At 50.1% G+C, this 20,788-nt stretch overlaps 1 protein-coding gene across 3 annotated transcripts in view; it reads left to right on the top strand.

Annotated features, from left to right (window-relative positions):
* FSTL4 (follistatin like 4) overlaps positions 1-20,788 on the top strand; it is a 558,936-nt gene that overhangs the window by 73,744 nt on the left and 464,404 nt on the right. Inside the window, exon 1 of one of the 3 annotated variants that reach the window (XM_041764229.1) lies at positions 10,451-10,881. The exons of the other annotated variants lie outside the window; for them this stretch is intronic. The gene's annotated coding sequence lies outside the window, so the exon portion shown is untranslated. Of the gene's footprint in view, positions 1-10,450; positions 10,882-20,788 lie in introns of those variants that run through there. 3 annotated transcript variants of the gene reach the window in all.

Here is a 20,788-nt window from a genome sequence, read left to right on the forward strand (position 1 = left end):
GCTGACAGGATCTCAGAATTGCCCGTTGACATTGTTGGTTAAATCAATTTCTTGGCATGGTTAGCCAGAAAATCAAATGCAAGAGTGAATGAATGAATGAATGAATGCTTTCCAATAAGTTAGCTATGGGACCAAATTCCCCTATTTGCCCCTTCCTCATGCAGAGGGAGCTATTTCCTGAGCTTTCCTCATATTTCCATTCATGAGCCTCCTCTGTGTGCTTTGCCTGGTTTCACCACCCTCAGCTGGTACAGCCCACCTCAGCCTGGGCTTGGGGCTCTTTTCTCAGGGTCATTTTCTCATCCTGCTGAACAGGTCAAATGGGCCCTATAGCTCTAACCTGTCACCTGCCTACCTCTCCAGTGTGATGTGTCTGTAAGTAGCCTGGGGAGGCAGAGAGGCCCCTTCCTCTGCTCGTGGAAGGCTCTGCTCTGGTGGTGGTGGTGGTGGTGGAGAGCCTTTGCTGTCTTGCCCCCTACCCCTGCAGATAGCTGCCAAAGTCCAGCCCCACATCTCTGGTGTAGGTAGCAACTGTCTCCAAGGGTGTTGCAAACACAGTGATTTGGCTTGATACTTTGTTCCTATCTTGTCCTTCACTGGAAGAACCAGGAGCCTGAATTGAGTAAAAAGATCTCACCTTCTGCTTGCAGTGTGTCCTGGAGAAGCAGGGCCTCTGCTGGGCCCTAGGGAGCTTCCCTTGCCCCAATCTGCATCCCTTTCTCTCTGAGGCCTCCTCCTCAGGAAGTCCAGCAGGCTTGCAGCCCAAGTGCCCACACCTGTGCCCTCGGTAACTTCCTGACCTTCTCTTCCTGCCCCAATTCTGCGAGCCTCCCCCATCTCCTTTTCTGTACTGTCAGGCCATGTGTGAGGGTTCCCATGAGATCTTCTTTCACATATGCTTCCATCTCCTCTCTGGAGGTTTCTCTAAGCCTAAAGGCGTCGTCCATCCTGCTGGCCCCTGTCTTTGGCCAGGCCAGGCTGTGGTCATTTGCACCCTTTGTCACACAGAAGTGTCTGGTGAAGGATGGTCAGCAGAGGCTGCCCAATGATAGTATATGGAAGGGTGCTCAATTGGTGGGGATGGTCCTGGGTGTGGAACCCTGGCTCCTGTCTAAGTGACAGTCCGAAGGCAGGGGGGTAGAGCCCTGGGAAGCTGTGGCTGAGCCTGACCGTGGTTCCTAAATGCTTTTTCCTCCCCAGCACCTCAAAGTTGATGTCTATGCGGGAGCCCCTTTATAATGATCTAATTGGACCAGGAACGGATGTAGCATTCTGACACAGCGAACAGCGAGATTGGAATTTGAGGAGATGCAGAGACAAATTACCTCTGAATTTTCTTGCAGCTATAAAAGCTTTTACTGTATAGTGATTTTCCTATTTCTGCTGCAGGCATATTTGCATATTGCTTAACAATTTATCTCCTGTCATTTGTCAGATATTATCCATCTCCTGTTAATAAGCTAAGACAGGTCGTGCTGAGACGGCGGGCCTCCTGTGCCCTGCATCAGCCTGGCTCTCCTGCCCCCGGGGCCACTCTGCCGGGGCAGCAGGCAGGAGAACCAGGGCTGTGCCTGGTTCCGTGGCAGCTGCTCTGTCTACGGCCCCTTCCACTCCTGTTCCCCGGGGCAGAGCATGGAGCCACGGTGTGTTGTTCCCCAGTTTGTGGCTTCAGCAGAAGTTCTGGGAACCTGGGTCTCCTCAGGTGGGAGCTGGGCTCTGGATTTGCCTTGTGGCCCTGGCTCTCAGTCTCCGAGATTTTTACCTAACTGCTTCCCTGCACTGGAACTCCATTCTCCTACTTTGAGAACAAGGATCCCAGCATGGGGTTAATTACTCATTAAATAAATAAATAAATGAAAGCACCAGCACCTTTACTTCCATGCCAAGATTTCAGTGAAACCCTGATATATAGAATAGGCAAGTGATGAGCTGTGTTGTGGGGATAAATGGAGAATGAGGTCCTGTATTCGGACCTATTTCTACTGACCTGTCTTGTATCCTCATAAACACAAGCCCCTGGGGGACCTCCTGGCCCCTTGATGCCTCGTGGAACCTAGGGGGAGGGTGTCTGGTAAATGTTGTTGGGGTTGCCTTCTGCCCTGACACTCTGAGGCTCCCAGGGTATCAGCATACATGCTCGGCACCTGCTGTTGGCATGCTTCTGTGCTTAGGCTGGAGAGTGATTTCATTTTCCAGCTCTCACACTTAAGATGCCAAGACTCTGGGACGCCCGGGTGGCTCAGCCGATTGAGTATCCAACTCTTAATGCTGGCTCAGGTCATAATCTCAGGGTTGTGGGATCGAGCCCCGTGTTGGGTTCTACACTAGATGGAGGAGCCTCTTGGGATTCTCTTGCTCCCTGTCCCAGTGCCCCTACCCCTCCCCTAAGAAAAAGAAAAAAGGATACTAGGACTCTACTCCTCTAAGCATGGAACTGGAAGTAGCAGGTTGAGTTGGCCATTGGTGGAGAGATTTTGAGATGGAAGAAGAATGGTTTAATGCTGAATGTGTGATTAGATTTGCATAATTTAATTGAAATAGAATTAAAGGGTCATATGTTTACACAGCGCTGCCTAAAATCAGATTGCAGTGATGTGTGCTCAGTACTAAAATGGACTCCTGAGGGACATGTAGATATCTGTTTCCCAGAATCTCTGCAAGAGCCAGAGAAGAGTCCCTGGGAGGGATGGTTTAGGGGATGCCTGTCAAGGTATGGAGGCATATTAATGACAGTGGTAGAGTTTCCTGAGCATTTCCTGGATGCCAGGCCATGTGCTAAGTGGTTCACATACATGTCTTTATTAAATACTCACAGTGTCTGTGACACAGGTACTGTGATTGTTCTACTTTAACAGATAAGGAAACTGAGGCTCCAAGTGGCTAAAGTGGTAGGAGTTGGAGGCAGCCCTTGAACCCAGACAGTGATGTCACAGGACCTGTGCTCCTAGCTGTTGTCTATGGAATTGAGTGGGGTGAGCTCAGGCATTCTGTTGATAAAAACAGCAGACATGTTCCACTGTGCACTTGGTGACCAGCCGTGTGTTTTTTGTGTTTCTGCTGTCATTCCCATTTATGTGTTTGATCCCTGCTGTTATTTTGATCTGGAGATAGAACATCAAAATGTGCTAATCAGAGGATATGCTCTGTAGAGCCAATGGTGGGTAACAAAGACTAACAGCTTCCTGTGCCCTCCTGAGCCCGTACTCTGCCTTGGGGGGTTGTGCTCCCTGGCTAGGCCAGTGCCAAGGGGAGCCTGGGGCTGCTCTCTGTACCTGTCTGTGTTTCTCTGACCAGGCTCTCACGTGACTTTCCTATTCAGCTCAGAATGTCCTCCATAAAGCCAAGTCTTGACAGTTGTCATAATCATGATGGAGACACGGGCATTTCTCATTCACACGGAATGTGCCTAAGGATCAGTCTGTGTCTGAACTGTCAAGAGAGGCCCATCCTCCTCCAGGTTGTGAGGCAGCTCTGCCGTTTTGTCATATTGACACTGTCTATGTCTGGAAGAGAGTCAGAACCCTGTCAAATTTCCAAATGAGTGCTGGAGTGACTTCTTCCTAATGTACCACTGGAGCCTTCAGGGTGTCTTCACACACTGTCTCATTTGGATCCTTCTAAAGCCCAGCAGGGCAGGTCATGCTGTACCCACCATATAGATGAGAAAACTGAGGCCCAAAGAGGTGAAGTGATTTAACAGAGATTGTGTGGTCACTGTGATAGCAGAGTAGTGAAGGGAATGGGCACCCTGGGTTTGCCCCTTGGGAGCCATGACCATCGTAGACGGGGGTATTGTCTTGGGTCTGCACTTCATCCTGGGACAGAATTACATGTCTGTGTCCATGGCATAATCAGAGTGCATACTTCCCTGGCCACATTAGGGATACTTGGTCTGGCCCTTACATGGCCAGTGAACAGGGTATGAGCAGAAGCTTTCAGTGTGCTCCTTTGGTTTGGCTTGCTCTCTCGTGCTACTTGATTTATCCTTTGGAAAGTTCACTTGGAGATGTTGATCCTTTAGCATGGGCCACAGAAATGAAGACCCATGGGTAGATGTGAATTTGGCAAGGAGTCTGGAGTCCAGTCTGGACTAAATTAACCAAATTATAGTCAAGGACCTGTGCTCCTAGCCATTGGACAAGTCTGGACAAGTCTGGACTAAATTAACCAAATTGTAGTCAACCTGCAGACTGGAAAAACAAGTCTTTATTATATAAGGCCCTGAGATTTTTGAAGTTATTTGTTATGCAGCAGGAACTGACTAGAACAATGTCCTTGGTCAAAATAACTACCCTTTGGGCCTCCGTTTCTTTGTGAAGCAAATAGAAGCAGTAATAGCAGCCTTGCAGAGTAGTGGGGAGGATTAGATGAAAGCAGCATAGTTCCTGGCATTTGGTTACACTCAGAGGTTTGTCTTCTGTATAGGCAAAGTTTTACCTGGGCTGGTTTTGGTGCTAGCACTGTTGGTAGCAGAGGGAGATCCCAGACTTTTGGGTAAAATCTGACTCCAGTATATTTAGTTCCTTCTCAGCCTCCAGGGGGCCTGGCTCGCTGAAGCAATTAGAATCTAGTATGGATTCTTCAGGCCATGCCTGGTACTCTGGTTAACCTGAGTGACATGATGGTGGATCCATTTCCATTCCTCTTAGTTGATCTGAGGGTTGAACCCTCCCCTTGGAGAGGAAAAGGCTGATCCAGAGGATCAGGGGAGCGGAATTTTTTTTTCTTTTTTTTTGTGCTCAAACATAAAATATTTATTTTTTTAAAAAATATTTATTTATTTTTATGATAGACATAGAGAGAGGCAGAGACACAGGAGGAGGAAGAAGCAGGCTGCACGCCAGGAGCCCGATGGGGGACTCAATCCCGGGACTCCAGGATCGTGCCTTGGGCCAAAGGCAGACGCTAAACCGCTGAGCCACCCAGGGATCCCCTCAAACATAAAATCTTAAAAAAAAATACATTACAAATTTGAATATTACCCTATATTTGATGTTCAAGGTTCATGCACATGTACTCCAAATTCCTTCAACTAGACAGCAAGATATAAGTCACCATTCTCCTCTGGGAGACTACGAGCTGCCTTTCCTCCTAGCTGCATTGAGATTCTGTCCCTCAAGGCCCTGATCTTATCACCAATCACCCTGGATGGGAGAGGTCAGAGCTGTTGATGCCATGCCCCAGGAATAAGTCTCTCCCTCTGAAGAGAAGGCAAAGGCTCTGTGTGTGCATGCTATGTATTTGTCTTTGAGGGAGACCCACCAGATCTTGTAAAAAAAAAAAAGAAATGCAGCCTGGCCTCCGTAGGCCCCAGTCTACCTTGTAGGCCTTGGTCTCTCCAGCCAGGGAGGGAATTTTGGACATCTCCTTGAGGAGGTCCAGGAGCTTTCTGGGACAGACCTGGGGCCTTCCGTCCTTTCTAATAGTGAAACTACCTCCCACATACTAAGTGCTGTCTCTGTGGGTGTGTACCACACAGGCTACAGGTGTGATTGCTTGTGACAGTCACACCCCTCCAGCATGTAATACTGTTTTGATGACTATTTTTTAGAAGAGGGAAAGGAGGCTAAGAGAGGGAAGGTGCCTTGCCCAGGGTCACCTGGCTGATACGTGGTAGAGCTGAGATTTGGACCAAGGTTTATGACTTTATGTGCTGCTCTTCATTGCCACAGTGATTATCTCTGTGTGTGCCTGTCTCTCTTTCTTTCCTTGTATCTGTTAGGGTCCAGGATGTCAGTATGGATGCTCTCTGCTATCTGTGGAAGTTTCTGACTTTTGGAACAATGCCCCTTTCATTCCCTTGGGATCCTCCTTAATATTGCCTGCATGCTTTCTGGAAGCAAGCAGGGTGTGAGTTATAGTAAGGGTATAAGATTACTGCTTTCTCTCTGTGGCTTTGACTTTGACAGTCCGTGGTCACATACTGCTCCCCCACTGTTTGGTTTCTTCCATAGAACCAGGCACAAGTGGGTGCTTATAAGTGCCTGTTGAGTCGACAGGAAAGAGATTGTCCTCCAGAAAGTGATAGAACTCCAGCTGTCACACTGAAAAGAAAGGCTTGGACTTGTCCTTTTTTGAAAACTTCTCTTCCCCTGGTGACAGGGACAGATGCTGGGAGGGTGTGATGAGGCCCTCATTCTCAAGCAGGGAAGGAGCGGGTGAGAATCTCAGTTTGTTCTGGTGTCTCGGTGACTTTGCAAGGCTCAGCTGGTGGCTGGCCTCCGCATGCGGTGTGGAGCAGGGTGACTCTCCCTGGGGCCACAGGCAGCTGGCTTCCACTTCCCGGCGTGTCCGAGGGCCAGGCCTGCCAGCGCTGTGGAGAGAGGCACCGCGTCATGCCAGAGGGGGTGTCTTTCAGACTGAGTTTATAAATTCAGCCTCTGGAAAAGAAAGAGATTCTGACAAGTGGGGCTTCAGTTTTCACTCCTCATTAGCTGTTGATGTGCCTTGGGTTTTCTTGGTAAATTCATGTGAACAGGGGAGGGGAGTGGAGACTGTCTAGTCCCGAGGCCTCTGAGCACAGAGGGTGACCGTGTGTGCTCTGGGGGAGAGCCATCCTGGGGTCCAGGCGGGGGCAAGGTGGGAGGTTGTGCGTTGTGGCCGGCCGAGAGGCTGCTCTGGGAGGAGGTGCTTGATTGGGCAGGCTGGGCTCCCCGAGTCCCTCCTGGTGGTGATGGATGGGGAGAAGATGATTCTCATGTGGTCCCTCCTAGCCCTCAGCCCGCCAGTGACATGGGCTCAGACGACAGGAAACACATTTGCTGCTTATGTAATGCCTTCGTTATTCACTGGCAGGGACAAAGAGGAGTGCCGCACAAAAGATGTGCCCACAGTTGCCATGGCAGTCACTGAGCCCCCCCCCTCACTGCCCTCTACTAATTCCCCCTAATTGTCCTGTGTTTGGAGCATCACAGCTGAGGTGCCATGTTGTTCAGCCTCAGAGCCTCACACTAGGTTGTCAGAAGTCGTTTCCTTCAGAAGGCCCTCAGAGGCAAGCTTCAGGTCAGATTGGGCTTCTGGGGCCCCAGGCTGTGACTCAGGAAGGGCTGCCTCTCAATGCGCACACATGCATGCACATGCACACACACAGGTGCATGTACACACACACACACACACACACACACTCACGTACCCAATGCAGAAATAGCGAGGGAGCTTCTTGTCCCCAAGGGGGCTGCCTAGCTGGGGTCTCATCCTCCTCCCCCATGTGGTCCTTCTTGCCTATTCCAGATAAATGAGAGCCATGTGGGGAACCTATCCGTCTGCCCATCTGTCTGCCCTTCCATGTATACACAGATACGCAACAGATCCCTTTACTCAACGGGTACTTTTTTGAAGGTGGCCCCATGCCAGGGAAGTCTATTACACAGCAGTGGTCACAGTGGACTTTCCAACAGAGGAGCTGGACATGAGTAATGAAAACTAGCAGCACAGCATGCTATTAGGACACTGCACACTGGGAGCCGCGGCACCCAGAGGAGAGAGGCCCACCTGCAAGAGCCAAGGTGAAGCAAGGGAATCCTAGCAGAGGTACGGCACCGGGAATCTGGGCCTGTTCGTGTTCTTATGCAGGGGCCAGTAGGGGAACAGACCCCCAGAAGGACAGTCACCAGGACATCAGCAGGTCCTTGAGGCACAGCTCAGAGCTGGGCCCCAGTCCTGTCCTCAGAGGCCCCAGCGTCAGGATAGCAAAAGACCAAAGACATCTTCTTCCCTCTAGCCCCTGGAAGCAGGAGTGGACAGAGCAGGTGGGAAGGGGCAGAGCGACAGTGGGGAAGACAAGAGCCTTTGGAGGTAGACAGATCCGGGTCCTACTCCCCACATGCCAGCTGTGTCCTCAGAGTGAGGGTAAAGGCCACCTCACAGCATTTGTGTGCATGAAGATTAAATTAGATAATATACACAGAACTCAGGGCATAGACTCTGCCACAGTATTTCAGCGAAGGTGGAGCTTGGGTTGAAGCTTTATCTCTGAGGAGAAAAGATGGGAACCAGGGACTCTGGGTCGGATCATGGATATTGCCATCCAAAGCCAGCATGGGACTCCAGACTTCATCCTGTAGGAAGGACAAACCCTCTCAAGGCTGACCTCCATGGAGACCATGCACAGCATTGACTTCCATATTGCCCTTCCCACATTCTTTGCTCCCTCCTGGTTTGCCGGGAGGGGATGTCTATGATCTGGGCTGTCCTGGCTATATCCTGGGCCTGAGCTGTGCTTGGGGCTCCTGACAGCTATGGAAGGTGTGGCTGAGGTGGGTGCTGGACCTAAGTGTCAGGTGTGGGGACACCCAGCAGCCTCTGTACTGTGGCCACTGCCCTGTACATTATGGGATGTTGGCATGGGGCCTCTGCCTCTGGGCTCCTTCATCTGACGGAGGAGGACCCCTTGGATGGGAGCTATATTGACGACGTACAAATCTCTTGAAAAGAGTGCTGACTTAAGGCAAATACAAGTCCTATCTGCTGTGTTATCTGGGAAGCCCACCTTCCCCCCTGACATGTGACAGCAGGGGCTACACCTCCCTGTGCTTTGAACTTGCAGTGCAAGGTGAGGGTGCTGGCTGTGGTGCTGAGTGCCAGAACCTGCAGGGCGCTGTGGTGAGAATGCTTTGGAAACCAGAGGGGAAGATGAGAATGTGCTGGCGAAGCTCCATTGCCAGTGGGTGCTCAGGAGCTGGTAGCTATGATGATGTGGATGGTGATTCTCATGAGGAGTCCTCAAGAGGCTGACTGAAGAGGACTTCAGTGGGTCAAGTGCAGCGTCATGGCCGGGCTGCCAAGTTCACTCCCCACTGCTGATGGCAGGGATCTGGGGCTCCCAGCAGTCACCCGATGCCACTGCACAGATGGCTCAAGACAAGACAAATGGTAACAGATGCTGAGAAAGAAGTGGGGCACGGAGCAAGAGGGGGGCCCTGTGTGCCTCCCTTTCACAGGGCTCATGAGTCTATATGTTTGTGGGAGAACACGAATTAGCACCTGTCGCCCCTGCTAGACTGTAAGCTTTAAGAGGATGGGAGCCAGCTGCAGTTTTATTTTCCACTGTGTCCCCTGCACCTAGGGAAGTGCTTGGTCCACAGCACTTGCTGAGTTCATGTCTTGTGAATGAATATTGAGGGAGGGGAGGAGATCAGGAAATTTCTACAAGGTGGAGGTGGAGGCATTGCAGGTCACTGAGGCACAGGCAGCCTTAGGTTCTAAGGTGTGTCCAGACCTTTGTAGCACTCACAGATGAGACCTGCCATGGGACTAGGGGACAGTGTGATATGAATGTGACACCCTTTGGAGGGCAGTTCCACATTTTCCTTTACAGATCAACCCCCCACATCCTGGCACAGAGCAGCAGTTGATGGTTTCTATGGCCTTGCTCAGGGTCAGAGGAGGCTCATGTCAGGGGTTTGGAGTCTTCTGGCCTCCACAGACACTCAACTCTAGTAGAGCACATGATGTCTGGTCCAGGAAGCATTTATTTACTGCACAGTGGCCATCACAACCCTTGGGAGGACAGAGCCAGAGCAACCAAGTCAATCCGTTAATTTATCAATAAAACATGGTTGGTGACATTAACCCCCACTAATCCCACTGAAATTATCAAACCAGAACCCCCTCTCCCTCTGGGTAGAAAGAAATGCAATTTTCCTCAGGAGGTACATAGGGTATTATAATTTGGGAGGATGCAACAATTTTTTTTAATAATTGTATAATTTGTATATAATTTCTTGTAATAAAGTGTGATGATTATAGCTCTGTTCTCATAAAAGGCTCCCTAATCTTCTAATTATGAAAGGATGTTTTTGGGGCTCCAGAATGGGCCCTCTTTAAAAGTTTTCTTTTTATTTTTACATCTTTTTTTTTTTTTTTTTTTAATGAGAGTTGCTGTCAAGTTTGGATTCTGCGAGCTTGCATATGCTTTCCAGTGGGTCCAGATCTTTTTGGGAAAGGGGAGATGGTCTTGTCTAGTCCATGGTCCCATCACCCAGGAGGAGGGGCCAAGAATGAGAGGACTTTCTCATAATTGGAAATCTTTCCATATCAGCCAGAAATACTATCACCTGAAACAAAGTACAAACAAAGTGGCTGACTCGATTCTATATCCATTAGGCAAAAACACTTACTGGGCACTTACTGTGTGTCAGGCACTGTTGCAGGTCTGCCATCGTGGCATTCCCCTTGTGAGGGTGAACAAGGTCTGGATCATTATAATCATTCTAAGGAATGTGACGATGTAGCTGTGGTGTGAGGCGCACAGTGAAACCAAAGCAGATGATGGTGGGCCTGACCTAATCGGTAAAGTCAGAGAAGCCCCTTGAGGGAGTGATATTTGAATTGAGCTGTGAAGAATGAGTAGGGGTTAACCAAATAAAGGGTCACCAGGAGCCCTCCAAGCTCCGGGAGAAGCATGAGGTGGGAGGGAGTCTGACCTGCTGTCTTCTCACCTCAAGTGAGACACCAGTCCTTGTGTCCTTCCCTCCTGTGGCCGGAGCAGCAAAGATCTCCTCTTGAAGCACATGGAGCTCGTGCCCCTGCTGGAGAGGTCAGAACCTGCAGCAGCCTCTTCCATCAGCATCCTCCAGGAGGGCTTCTCGGTCAGCCTCCCTGCCTCGCCTGAAGCCCGGGCTCTGGGGCCCGAATCAAGCTATTGCCGAACAAGCCCGGGCCACCGTGGCTTACCAGTCAGCGACATTGACAACCACCTCCTCACCGTCCTGCACGGCCAGAGGCGTCCTCCGGCAGCGCGGACCTGATCGCATCGTGGCGCTGCTCACATCTCGCACCGGCCTCCTGCCACCGCTGGACGGATGCTGCCAGCCGTGCAGCTCCTGGGCGCCAGGCTTCCGCTCTCCACGCTCCGCTCACCCAGCCCGGGTCCGACTGAAGGTGAGCCGCTTCCCCTCTCCCGGGGCCTCCGCCTGTGCCGTTTTCTCCCCCTGGAACAATCTCCCCGCTGGACCCCCGACCAGGTGGCAAACTCCCTCCCATCCTTCCCTTTGTAGCTTAAAGTCACCTCTTGGCGGAGACCTCCCGTGATGACCGCGCTTGCCCCTTGCCAGCTCCTAGCTCTAGTTCTCCGCTGCCTTTCGCCACAGAGGACTGTCAGTACCGCCTTTCCCTCTGGACTCTTGTTTCCGCGAGACCGAGCGGACGTCTTCCCCGGGATGGTTTGTCTTCAGTGTCCGCGCAGTGCCTGCCACGGGCAGGTGCTGAGTAACTGAGTGAGCGCTGGAGGTACAGCCCGGCTGCCGTGTCCTGCCTCCCCTCCCCGGGGTGCTTACTGGAGCCCCTCATCCCTCCACAGGCTCTGGCTTCCTGTTCACACCAACGGCGGAGCATCCCTTGTGCACCATTTCTTTGGGGAGTGAGTGGGTCTGTGGGCCTGACAGCCCTCCCTGCGTTGACCGCAGCCCGAGAGGTTAGCCTCACCGGGATAGGTGTGAGCAAGTTTCAGAAGGAGGCTTGGGCCTACAAGGGAGGTCACGGGTGGCTCTGCCTTGAATCCCCTCGGGGACAGAGGTGAGGAATTCAGAAATAAGTAGGAAAGTGACGCGAGGCATCCGTTCCCCCAGGTTCTCAGCGCTGGCCATCTCAGAACTTAGATGTGAGTCAGAGTCACCTCCACAGTCACAGCTGACTCGCTGGCAGGACAATGCCAGCTGGATGGGCCATCCATCTGGCGGGAGCCTGGCCCGGGGTTTGCCAGCAGTGCAGACCCCTGGGAGAGACATCAGACACACATTGTTTCTGGAGGCTGCGACAGAGTATATGGCTGGCAATTATGTATTTCTGATCCATTAAAGAATGCTTTGGCACAGGAAATACAGATTAGGAAAGAAATTGTAATATAATCAAATTGCATTTTTATGGAAAGCACTACATTTTTCTCTAAATAAAATTCAGTAACAAAATTTTATTTGCTTTCTCCCAAAAATGCCTTTCCAAATTGATTTTTCAGAAAAATTGTGGAAAACCAACATGGTTAAGGGGAAGAAAGGTCTAGATTAGAGGCATCTGACCCAAGCATGGCGTGGTAATGACCAGCAAGCTCAGGGTACATAGGGCTCAGAGCTTCCCCAGCACTTCTGGATAGTTAGCTCATCTTTCACAGCTCCCTAGAAGATGGCATAAATCCTGAGCTGCCCCTGCTGGGGTGGAGGAAACGTGACAGCAAAGGATGGCCTGTTCTTTCTGAGTCATCCCACAGTAATGGAGCAGCACACAGGTGTTCAGAGGAAAATTATTAGAAGAAGCAGATAGGAGGGTTAGAGTTTAGAAATTGCTGGAGAGGACAATATGCAAATTACCATCTCTATGGGCAAAGGTTTACAAAAAGGATTTTAAGCTGTCCATGCATAGCCCGAAAACATTCATATGGACAGTCGAAAATTCAGTTTGTCCCACTATTGTTTGCCTTGCATCCTTATGTTTGGAAACATCTGGATCGTCATTGGAATTTATCATTCCCCCAGATGCTTTATATTCCCTACATGCAGCCAGCTGTATGCACACAAGTGGGAATTGAAAATGATTTATTCTTTTTCTAATAACTGTAATCAACCACCAGGTTTTCAGTAGCTGCCATCAACCATCAGGTAGTTATTGATCTCTTATGCTAGGCATATGCACGGTAAGAGAGACATATGTCATGATCCTCCTCTTAAGAAAAGTGGCATCTTGTTTGAAAGACAAAATCAGTAAGCATGGCCTATGTGGAGACATTCAGTTCTGTCTGTCTTAACCATGGTGTCCCTTCTGGGCATATGGTAGGAATCAGGAAAGCCTGGTTTTTTTGAAGGAGGACAACTGGATTTGTATCTGACCTTATGAATGGAATTGAAGATAATGAATGGAAGGGGGGGGGTTCCCTTTATGTTAGGGGACGAAGATGGGCATGAAGCAGGGAAGATGGGCATGCTGGGAAGCAGGGCACAGAGAAGAGGGGAAATGTGAGTGGGGATGTTAGAGCATGAGATCACTAGCCTCACTATGGCTGTGGTTGAATTTGGGGGGAATAAGGAATGAGGGTGTGGCCAGATGGAGAGGGACCTGAATCCCTAAAGAACAATGTATTCCCTTTCTTCAGGGGACTGTGGTTCCCAGTGAGCAGTTCAGAGCTTGTGCAGGGGATCCTCCCATCCATAATCACAGCACTGTCTACAGTTGGAATAAATAAGTTTTCACGCATGTGCCCACACCTGTACTTGAATCCGTGGAGGCTGTTGTGAAGAGAATGTAATTTTATTGGAAAGATTCACTAAATTTGGACTAGCTGTTTGGCACCCTGGATTGTCTTGAGCAATGTTTTCCAAACACATGTAATCACTTCCAAGTTGAGGACTCTGTTTTGCCTCAAGGGAGGGCAGTGCTGCTTCAGGTGGAGTTGGCATGGGGGGGTGTTTGGACCAGGAAGGGGGGCAGTCCAAGGTGGGCTCTCAGGTGCTATGGTTCTGGAGCTGGGTCCAGGGCACATTGGAGAGGTGGGAGGGAGGGGAGGAGACTGGCTGGCCACTCAGGAGGGAGCAGCACAGGAGGGGCTAGAAAGGTGGTTAGAGAAGGGGAAAGACCCCAAAGGTCGTGCTGTGGTGAGGGGCAGGTGGCAGGTGTGTGGGCTCCTGTGCTCCGCTCAGGAAGATGAGCAAGAATATCAGCACCCCTTTTCTTTCTGGGTGGCATCTTTGTCCAGCTGGGGCTCCTGTCACCCACACCAGGAGCTGAAGGACTGAGCTGTGTGATGGGCCGACAGGACTTTGTTTTCCAGGCTCTGCAATGGGGTTCCCCTTCATCCACCTTAAGCATCTCAGCACCGTGTTGGGGGCCCAGCGTGCAGCTATTGAGGCCTCTTGGGGAACAACACAGAAGGTCAAGGGGAGCGATCTGCCAAGCTCAGGTTTCCATGCTGCAGCCATAGGAACTGTGGCCCTGTAATATTTCCTATCAAAGGAGATATTTCTCTGTTCACTGAGAAAGTCAGAGTAACTGAATTTTGTTAAAATGAGTCTCAGGTCAGACCTGTTTATTCCTCTTGAAGGTTAAATCCAGTTGTCTGACTTTTGTATGAGCTCTGTGGACAGAATCTTTGTTCTGTCCTCAGAATGGCAGGGATGAGAAAAGTGAACCACCACTGTTTTGAGGCAAAGTCATAAAGCATTTTCAAGTCAATGACAAAGCACAGGAACCTTTTTTTTTCTTCAGAAGAGAACTAGTTGTCTCCCAACATTCATTCTCCTTGTTTCTAGAATCATCAATTTTCAACTTGGGCCCATGGTCTCTTTTCCCAGCCTCATACCATCTACCTTTGGCCATTTACCCAGTCCTGGCCTATGGGAAGTGAGTACAGTGATGTGAGTGGCCTCCCAGATGTCGTCTGAAACTGTGGGCCATATATTTCCTCCTTTTCTCCTTCCATTTTGTCTGGAATGCAGGCGTGGTGGGGTGAGCCGTCAGGACCCGAGGACAGGACAGAGGGTGGTTGGGCAGTCGCATGGGAGGAGCCTAAGTCTCCAGCATGATGAAACCACTGTGACAGGCTGGGCTGGTTAGGTCCAAATTGTTGTTCAAGGGAAAACAGATGTCTCCCTTCCTGTGCTACGGTTATTTTGGGTCTCTCTTCACAGCAACCACAACTATATCCTCATTTATAATTCTTTCATTTGAAAGTTGAATGTGTACAGTTGGGGAGTAAGGAAGGTATATAAACAAACCTCCCTAAGGTTTTGGCAACTCAAAGATGTCTGGATTTTCTGTCTGGGGGCATTCTTTCATGAGACAGAGGGAGTGAAAGGTTTTCTAAAGACCTGCCAGTTTGCAATGAGTTTTGGAAACTCACCATCCTGGGGAGCATGCCTTGGATATTCCCTAACTTCATCCCTCCTGTCTGCCTCCAATGACCACTACCCTGGTTTATCATCTCTTGCTGGATTGAAATGTAAACTCCAAGAGGACAGGGCTTTTTGTTCAGGACTCAGCTCACCACTACAGAGAGCACCTTGCAGGTAATAGGTGCTCAATAAAGGCTGCTCGAACTAGTATACATAGAAGTCAAACTTTCCCTTCCAGCCTCTAGGCTCACTGCCCTCTTGCCCCAGTCTAGTCTATGCAATCATTTTTCTTAATCTTGCAATTATACAGATCTTACCATCCTGCTTTTGCCCCAGTCTGTCTTTGGCTCCCTGCAGGATAGAAGCCATACTCCTTGAGTTGTGACACATGGATATCAGGTCCTCCTAAATGTGCTGCTGGGCCATGGGCTCAGTCCCTGGGACAGCTTCCAGGCCATGGCACCATTTCCTACATCTGTGTCTATGTGGTGTGGCCTCTCCTCATGGTGCCATTCCTTTACCTGGGCAACTTCTCATCCCCCAAGCCTCGATCCTCAGTGGCCTCTTATCACCCACCGTTATCCTGCAGAGTGGCCCACCCTATCTTGCTGCCCCATGACATGGTCACATTTCCACTGCAAAATTTTCTTCCATTGAGGTCACTTCTCTGGACTCTGTCCATCTGTCCTCACAGCTGCCTGAGAGCAGAGCCCTAGTCACCTCCATCTCAATTCCTGGCCCCTGGGTCAGAGTGGATAACAATGAAAGTAATCTTGAGTAAGTCATTTCTCTCATCCTTCTGGCCTCAGTCTCTTTGTGTATGAAATGGGAATAATAATAGTCCTTTTGCCCATCTTGTCTGGCATGAGTACCGAGGAATGTACTTGGGCAAGTGTCATCTTCTGTCTGGAATGGACATCACTGCTCCAGGCTGTGTGACTAGGATGGCTTCTGAGCCACATCCAACATCAGTTCTGACACTGAACCAACTGAATCACCCAGAGGAGGTTCTCATTTATTTGTGGAAACACAAAGCACTTACTGTGCCAGATGCTGGTTAAATGTTTTACAGTATTATGTCATGTAATCTTGCCTGCCACTCTCCGGGGTGGGTTCTTCTCTTCTCCCCATTCTCCAGATGGGGGAAACTGAGGAGATATTGAAAAATGTTGCTTGAGGCAGAGTTAGTGAGGAGAGGAGCAGATTGTGAACACTGGTGGTCAGGCTGCGCAGTCCAGGCTGTTAACCTTTCTACCTACGACCTTTCCGAAACTCTCCAGGGCCACAGGCGTGGTAGCTGCATCATGGCATATGTGAAGGGTGGTCACAATTATGATTTTTATTTGGCATCACAGGAGAAAACAGAAGCCCCCAAACAGAGTCCCCAGTGCTGTCCGGGAGGCTCCCTACAGATGCGGCGCTGGGCAATTTCACAGTAATAAATGCAGACCTCTTAATCAGGTGATCTGACAACTGTGCCATTTGCCAGGGAAATTATGCCCCTCTAGAAGTGATTGCGGGGAGAATAAGAAAAATAAATGAGTCGGGAGTATGTCAGAGCTGATAAGCCTCAGGGGCATGGCTGGAACAAAGTGAGGATGGGCTTTTTAAAAGCAGCTGCTGGCAGAACCGTTGGGACTGGTTTCCCACGCATCCATCACCGGGGAATCGTAGCCGGCTGCCTCTTGCAGGGCTGGTTGTGAGCCCACATCCTCTGGCTCATACCAGGCTAGTTGTTCTAGACTTCCTTTACAGTTCTGACCACCTTGGATGCCTAATAGGGCTTGGATAATCCCCATGAGTGGACTGTGCAGAAAGCACGAGTGTCCTGGCTTTGCCATATAGGGGCAGCAGCGAGGCCTCACAGTGCCCCTTGGGATAGCACAGCACTTCACCGTTTCCAAGTACACACCATCTCATTTCATCTACCATATTCCACATCTCTGTGTAGACACAGCAGGTGCCAGGCCCTTGGCAGCCATTGCTGTTGGTCAGGAGTTTCATTCCTTGGGCCATTTTAGCTTCTGCTTTCAAACTCAGTCAGGAAGGAACTTGGCTCCAGGGTACGTTGCCACATTCCTTCTGAGGTACCATACTGAGAGCCCACCAACTTTGAGCTGAGTGGGGAGGGGTTAGGGTTTGTCATCGTTATCAGATTTCTAGCAGAAGAGACCATACTGCCATCCAGAAGCCTTGGCGGCCCCCATCCCAGGAGAGGGTGCTATGTCCCTGCCTGCCACCAGAGAAGTTGCTGCCCCTTTGAAAATTAGAACTGTGGGTTGCTGCGGGCACCCGTTGGCTGACCTTTCTAGGGCTAGACAGGCTCTGTACAGTTGGTCAAGGGTTCAGTGCTGCCAACTGTTTGTTGGAGAAGAATTTATAGGCTCTTCGGAACCGGTCCTCCGGGTGTAGACTAAAGCAATGCAGCTGCCATTTAAATCTTGTCACAAGTATATCTCAATCCCTGGAGCTTCTCTTTGGGAAGAAGCAGGATGCCTAATAAAACAATGAATAATAATTTGGGGATGTTCATTATTTACAGCTGCCCCAGGTCATTCGTAAATTATGCAGCCCTCAATTATGCTTGATTTCTTCCTTCCATGGAGCCATCTCTCCAGACTGCTATCACTGTGGGTGATATCCATGCACCCGCTAATTGTACCATGAGGGCAGTTTCCCATTTCTTAAATGCTTCGAGTCCCTTGGCTGACTGCTTATGTTCCACAAACTCTCCATCTCAATGATGAGTCCCTGGATACTCAGAGGCAGAAAGAGAAGAGAAACCAGGGATTGTCTCGATAGAGTGCACACCTCTCTCTGCCAAGCATCCATGAAAGGCTTCGCTGGGTAGGTGCGGGAGAGAATTTTAAAGGCTCAGTTGGAGCAGCCACCTGGGTGAAGGAGAAGGTCAGTGCCAGGTTGCCTCTCTGAGCTTAGGAGGATGGAGGTGGCTGAGCTGGGGAAGGACATGAGGGTCGAGTCCCTTCCCGGGGGCATGCAACTGCAAAGCCTGGCTCTGGGGAGATGCTCCCTCTCCGCAAACACCCTGGGTGGACGGGGAGGGTGGGGAGGTGGGGCTGCAGGGCAGCAGCAGGCCAGGCAAGGTGAGCCCCCTCCTACTGCCTTTTGCTTACCCGTCACTTTCAGCCCCGCGCTTGGCATGTAGCTGAAAACAAGACCTTTCCCTAACGCGGAGCTTAATGATCCCTTTAATGCCCGAGCCGTAGCATCACTTCTCGCGCGCGCCTGTTCCCTGTCAGCCATGGGGCATTAAACCGGTGATAAAAATGCCTTTTTGGTATGGTCCACAAACTCACCAAGAGGCTCCTGGTAGCAGTATAGCCATCCAGCATGAAATCAAGAGGCAATCACCGCGGATGAGGCAAGATGAGCTCTGTGCGGGAGCAATTAGGGGAGCCCATGGCCTGGGTGCCGTCCTTCACCATCTCCTTGTGCGCACCCGCCACCCTGCCCAGTGGGGAGGGCTCCCACCCTGGAATTCAGCAGCCCGAGTCAAGTCCTCAAGTAGGCGCTACCCCGTTGCTGTCTGCTTTCAGGGCACTGGAAGATGCTTTGTCACGTTTTAATCCAATTGGAACGCAGCATTCCTGACCCAGGTGGCCCTTGGGAACACACGTCCTTGGTTATGTTTTCAATCCAGAAAGTATAAAACACGAAAGAGGAGGGAAAAAAAAAAGGAGAGAAATGCCTAGTTATGAATATGCATTAACAGGATGCTGCCTTTGGAGCTGGAGGCAGGAGCCATTTATTTTAAGCAAATCGGATCTTGATACATGGGCCGTGAACGTGCGGACTCCTCTGTCACGCAAACACACTGGGCAAGTGTGATTTATATGGTGTGGCTGTGAGGTTTTGTTCCCAATTAAAAATGAACTGAGAAAAATCATTAATTTAACTACTGTATATTAAATTTGCATTAAAACATCCGTTTGTCTATATTTATATGTGAGCTTTCGAAAATGTGAGCTAGTGAATTCTAATTTTTGAGATCACATGCCAAATACCGAAGATAAATTTTATTTATTCCTGCAATTAATTCTATGAGAACAAATAGCTCTAATTTAGAGGATGGCAGATGTAACTGTCCGCTGGTGCCCTCCCTGCATAACAAACATAACATTCATCTTTCCTCATTAGGGTTTTCCCGTGCCTGGTCTCAAGATATGCAAACCTTGCTACGTTTCTGTATCCGGCGCTTCCAACCACCCTCAGTAGACACGCCTAGGAAATACTTGGGAAGTATGGACCGTGTCAAATCTCTTTTTTTCTGCTTCTCTGTGATGTGCAAAGACTTCAACCATATCCCAAAGGCTAAACAAACATTTCTTCAAAGGATACCTTGACACTAGCCTTTTGGGTGGAATTGTTGGTGGCCTCAGCATTAATACATGCTTGGTAGGGAAGGGAGGCTGTCACCCAGTCTCTCCACCAGAGCACCAGTGCTTTGGGTTAAACCTTGGACTCTGCATCCCCCTGTTCTCATTCTGCAGGAGGCCACCGCCATTAGCTTATGTTTCCTGGGCTGGGCTGTAGGTGCCAGCTGTTGCAGGCTATAGGGCAGCCATGGCCAGTCAGGACACAGTGCTTCTTGGCGGGGCACGAAGCCCAGGGCTCCTGTCACGTGGCTAAGGTGACTAGTGGTGCTGTAGATGTGTTGTTCTCAGGAGCTCTGTCCCTGGGGCAGCCAGCTGTGACTTCTCATCACCCAGGTGCCTAGAACAGGGCAGCACAGTTAGCTATAAAGGCTTTCCTTTGGTAGGTGGATGTACACATTGCCAGCACCAGTGTCCACTATGTGAGGACTTTGCATACCCATCGGGTTGTACTTGGGCTTATTCCTTTTTTTTTTTTTTTGCTATTAATGTGAGGCAGTCCCTGCCCTCAGAGCAAAATAGTCAGTGACAATGCAGTGTGATGGGTGCTGTGATCAGGGCCAGACGAGGGGAGTTGGAAGCAAGAATGGTGAAGACCTCTGTTCCTACTTGGCAGGCTGCCAGCTAATGGGGTAGCTGGACTGACACTGCCTCTCAAGGGTTTCCACTGCACTGAGAGTTTCTTAGGTCCACGATGATGATGGTCATGTCGGTATAAGGGCTGAATTGTCATATCCCCTCACTCCCAGACAGAGGGGTGTGGGTGGGCCTTTGTGTGCAGTGCATGGTGGTTAGGCCAGGAGGAGTGTGTGTGTTCTTTCACTGTACCACAAAGTATAGAGTCTCATGTGCCCACTGTCTCCTCTGCAAGCAGGGCTAAGCCCTCTCTGCCATGAAATCATTAGCAAATGGCCGCTTTCTCCATGTTGGGAGTTCATTTCTTATGCACAGTGTACTGAGCTCATCCCCAGAGTCTGAGTCAAGGGTCGCTCCAGTCCTGGCCTTGACTTCCACGGGGCCAAGGTAGCTCCTAGCAGTCTCTTCGATATCAAAGGAACCCAAGGCCAAGTCTTGAATTCTGGTTCCATCAGAGACCCAGACTATCCTGTGGGGGATCATGGTCATTTGTTAAACAGATCGTTTTCTAACACGGGGGCTACCAGCAGCTGGAATATCCCCCTGGCCCTGCTCCTCTCTCAGGGAGGCCGATTCCTCCTTCTGATTAGCAGTATTTCCAAAAATCACATTTTGTAATAATCAGCCCCAGGAACACCAAGTCAAGTATATCACATTATCAATGACAATTGTCGTATCAGGATTTTTTTTTCACTTCCCTCAGTAACAGGGAGATCAGACAGTTTTGCCTTTGATTTTCAAAGAGTAGATTACTCTTACATTGGGCTTTAGTATGTATTAACATCTCCGGGAATGATCCCAGACTCAGTGGGGGCTGTAGCTGAGTCCTTGTGGCTCTAGATGGGAAGCATCTGACTTAGGGCTACAGGAGTCAGGAAAGCCTGCAACAGGCACCTTCTAGTCCACTGAGGTTGGACAACATAGGCCAGTGGGGCAGAGGTT

This window comes from Vulpes lagopus, chromosome 7 (assembly GCF_018345385.1).
Source record: "Vulpes lagopus strain Blue_001 chromosome 7, ASM1834538v1, whole genome shotgun sequence".
Taxonomy (NCBI): Eukaryota; Metazoa; Chordata; class Mammalia; order Carnivora; family Canidae; genus Vulpes; species Vulpes lagopus.